The following is a 4,700-nucleotide window of genomic DNA, read 5'->3' as shown; positions in this document are numbered from 1 at the left end:
AAGACACAGACACACATAAGGAGTTTAGGAGCGGAAAGTTTAATAGACAAAAAAGAAGAGAGAGAGAGAAATCTTCCTCAAGCTGAGAAAGTGGGTCGCCCAAGAGAGGGTTTCCAGGTTTGGGGCGGGATTTGATCAATTTTGTAGAGAGGCTTGAGAAGGCAGTGATTGATTTACATAGGGCCCAGGGGATTCATTTAACCAGGTGTGCCATTTACATAGTCCACAAAGGAACTAGCCCTCCCACCCTAACCTTTCATTATGTAAATGTGGCTTCTACCTGGCTGTTGCCATGACACCTGCACATGTGGCTTTACCTGGCTGGTGACACCCATATACATGGTAACAAAGAAAAGGGAGGGAGAAGTCTACATGTTGGAATGTACCTGGATTCCAGGTACAGCTGCTGGCATTTACATATGCAAGCTTCCAGCTTGCTTGCAGCTTGACTTTTCAGGCTGCTTTCTGTTAGAAAAGAAGTGGTTTTGGGGCTGCTTTTTATTAAAGGAAAATTCTACCAAGAACTCTTTTACCCTCACTAACTGCCTAAAATAATTTACGAATAACTCGTCTATTGTAAGGATATTTAAGGTTTGAACAACACTGTCAACCAACATGCCCTAATTGGCATTTACATAACACTCCACCACAAAACAGCACTCTTTTCCTTCCTGGCCATCTAAGGATTGACTACCATCATGAACGACACAGTAACAATCTGAACTAGAAAGTTCATGACCAACCAACTACTTCAGAGGAAACAAATGATGATTGATGTCCTTCATACCCGAAGGCAACAGTACCTAAGACAGAAATTTGGGAAAAACTAGCCAAAATGTACAAGACCACACTGGATGTCATCTTTGTATTTGGATTAGAACTCATTTTGGCGGTGGCAAGACAACTGGCTTTGGCATGATTTATGATTCCTTGGATTATGCAAAGAAAAATGGACCCAAACATAGACTTGCAAGACATGGCCTGTATGAGAAGAAAGAGACCTCAAGAAAGCAATGAAAGGAAGGCAAGAACAGAATGAAGAAAGTCAGGGGACTGCAAAGGCCAGTGTTTGTGTGGGCAAAAAGCCGAAGGAGTCAAGATGCTGCAATGATGTTTTCTGCAGCCATTGTGGATTCTTCATGAGAAGGTTAATAAACTAAAAACTTTAATGTGAAAAAAAATAAAACACCACAATACGCATTCAAGTACACATGGAAAATAGATGAAAGAAGGTCATATTCTAGGCCATAATATGTCTCAATAAATTTGAAAGAAATAAATAAAAGTATGTTTTCTGATCACAGTGGAATTATATGCCAAATCAGTAACACAAATATACCTGGAAAATCTCTCAAATATTTGGAAACTAAACAATAGACTTTGAAATAACTCATACACCAATTAAAAAAATTACAAATGATATTTGAGATATCTTAAATTAAATGAAAATACAGTATATAAAAATGTGTGGGGTGCAGGTACAGCTATGCTTAGAGGAAACCTTGTAACATTAAATACTTACATTAGAAAAGAAGAAAGATCCAAAATCATTAATCTGGCCAGGTGTGGTGGCTCACGCCTGTAATCCCAGCACTTTGGGAGGCCGAGGTGGGCGGATCCTGAGGTCAGTAGTTTGAGACTAGTCTGGCCAACATGGCAAAACTCCATCTCTATTAAAAATACAAAAATTAGCTGAGCATGGTGGTATGTGCCTGTAATCTCAGCTATTCAGGAGGCTGAGGCAGGAGAATCACTTGAACTGGGAGGCAGAGGTTACGGTGAGCCAAGATTACGCCATTGGACTCCAGCCTGGGCAACAAGAGTGAAATTCCGTCTGGAAATAATAATAATAATGAAGATGGGGTCTAACTCTGCTGAACCGACTTCATCTTGTTTCTAACCTTTAAGCTGTTCTTGTTCATTCCTGGGCATGGGCTGAGCTAACTTTGGGAAGGGATTCAGTTCATGGTTTGACTCTGAAGCAAAATTGATAATAGCCCTTTCCCAGAAAGACCGCCTTCTTGCCTGGGGACCAGTCTGCCTTGCAGTACTAACAAATTACCTACAAAATTAGAAAGTGTAGGGGTCATGCAGCCTCTGGTTCCAACAGTCTGAACCTTCCCAAATGGTTCCTGGGGATAACATCACTATTGAAAAACCTAAGATCAGTGCTTGAGATATTTTGGCAGACCCTGCACTCAGTGGATCAGCTGACACCACCCAGACAGGTAATCTGGCTCAACCAGTTCTGCCATCTCACCCAGGAACAGAAAACAGCAAGAAAAACTCTCTTTGACCCCCTATGATTCCGTCTCCAACCTGACCAATCAGCACTCCCCACTTCCCAAATTATCTTTAAAATCTCTGATCCCCGAATGCTCGGGGAGACTGATTTGAGTAATAATAAAACTCAGGTCTCCCACAGCCGGCTCTGCGTGAATTACTCTTTCTCTGTTACAATTCCCCTGTCTTGATAAATCGGCTCTGTCTAGGCAGCGGGCAAGGTGAACCCACTGGGCAGTTACAGTATCTGGGCTCCAGCTCCTGACAGCAGGCCAGAGGAGAAGCAAACTCTGAGAGACGTGGCTGCAGGCTGCACCAATGCAGACAGGACCAAAGGCAGCCCAGGCTGAGTCCTGGTTACCAGTGAGACGTGAAAACTTCAGAGAGCTGCCAGGGCTGAAAAGGCCACTTGGAGCGCAACAGTGGACCTCTCCGGTCCTCCTGCATGGGTGAGTGACTTGAGGACCAGAGAGACTCCACCCAAAGCCTTTTTACACTTTATAATAAGCCCTAAGACTGTTTTTTTTGTTTGTTTGTTTTCTTTTGAGACGGAGTCTAGCTCTGTCACCCAGGCTGGAGTGCAGTAGCATGATCTTGGCTCACTGCAACCTCCGTCTCCCGGGTTCAAGCGATTCTCCTGCCTCAGCTTCTCGAGTAGCTGGGATTACAGGCACCCGCCACCACGCCCAGCTAATTTTTGTATTTTTAGTAGAGACAGAGTTTCACCATGTTGGCCAGGCTGGTCTCGAACTCCTGACCTTGTGATCCTCCCGCCTCGGCCTCTCAAAGTGCTGGGATTACAAGCATGAGCAACCGTGCCCAGCCTAGTTTTTGTTTTTAAAGATGGGGTCTCGGCCGGGTGCAGTGGCTCACATCTGTAATCCTGACCAACATGGAGAAACCTCGTCTCTACTAAAAATACAAAATTATCTACTAAAAATACAAAATTAGCCAGGGTGTGGTGGCACATGCCTGTAATTCCAGCTACTCGGGAGGCTGAGGCAGGAGAATCACTTGAACCCGGGAGGCAGAGGTTGCGGTGAGCCAAGATTACGCCATTGGACTCCAGCCTGGGCAACAAGAGCGAAACTCTGTCTGGAAAACATAATAATAATGAAGATGGGATCTAACTCTGCTGCCCATGCTGGAGTGCAGTGGCGCTGTCATAGCTCATTGTAGTCTCGTGCTGCTAAGCTCAAGCAATCCTCCCGTCTCAGCCTCCTGAGTAGCTGGGAGGCACATGCCACCGCGCCTGGCTATAACTTATGATACAACCATAAAAATGGCTGCAATTTCTTTTCCACCTGCTCAGCAAGCATGAGTCCCAAACAACAACAACAAAAAATGGGTTGTAAAAAAATAAAATAATATTTCTTGGACATCTGAGATTATGGGCTGAGAGACATACACACTACAAAAATACAAAAACTGACAAAATTAAGCAATATGAAAAGGAAGGCATTGAGATGAGGAAAAATATATACACTCTATTTGATACACTTGGATGACAAACATCTCAAAGGTAGAAAGAATGATCTCGTTAATACATAGATTCTACCAGAGAAGTTTAAAAAAAAAAAAAAAGAAGAGAGAGAGAAACTGGTTATTTATGTGGATGGATATAGAAATAAACTACTAAATGGAAAATGGACTGCTTTTGTAGAATAACCCAAAGGGCCAGCTGAGGACACCCACTCTATTGTTTGAGCAGTGCATAAACCGTAATTCTGCATCACACATTTGCTTCATATCAAAGACTTCCTCATGATTTCTGCAAATTCTGGGGAACATGTATTTTATGGCCACCCAGACCCACTGAACAGTCCATTTCACCAGCATCTCACCTTCCAGGATTGCTCTTTTCTCTCTGTCCTATACTGTACCATCAAAGCTTTTGACTTAATAAAAAGCTACTTAGTGGGCTGGGCATGGTGGCTCATGCCTGTAATCCCAGCACTTTAGGTCGCCAAGGCAGGCAGATTGCCTGAGATCAGGAGTTTGAGACCAGCCTTGGAAACATGGTGAAACCCTGTATCTACCAAAAAATTCAAAAATTAGCCGGGTGTGGTGGTGCGTGCCCATAGTCTCAGCTACTCAGTAGGCTGAGGCAGAAGAATTGCTTGAACCTGGGAGGCAGACGCTGCAGTGAGCTGAGATTGCCCCACTGCACTCGAGCCTGGGTGACAGAGTGAGACGCCGTCTCAAAAAAAAAAAAAAAAAAAAGTTGGGGGGCTACTTAGTATGGGGGCACTCCTTAGAAGCCAAGGAGAAAAACTTTTTTCTCTCTGATTCACTAACATCTCTTGTTCCATTTCTTAATCCATTTCCCATTTGCCCTGAGAAATGAGCGCTGGCAGTGAGCTGAGATTTTGTTTTTTTTTTTCCTTAACGGAAAATGGGTTAAATCAAGGGACTGA

General features: G+C 43.6%; 1 pseudogene; it reads left to right on the top strand.

Annotated features, from left to right (window-relative positions):
- The first annotated feature begins 698 nt into the window (after positions 1 to 698).
- Positions 699 to 1,160, top strand: LOC112135127 (small ribosomal subunit protein eS24-like; annotated as a pseudogene).
- Positions 1,161 to 4,700: the final 3,540 nt, after the last annotated feature.

Source organism: Pongo abelii, chromosome 8 (genome assembly GCF_028885655.2).
Source record: "Pongo abelii isolate AG06213 chromosome 8, NHGRI_mPonAbe1-v2.0_pri, whole genome shotgun sequence".
Lineage (NCBI taxonomy): Eukaryota > Metazoa > Chordata > Mammalia > Primates > Hominidae > Pongo > Pongo abelii.
The sequence above is the reverse complement of the archived record's forward strand: the minus strand, read 5'-3'. Positions and strand labels throughout refer to the sequence as shown.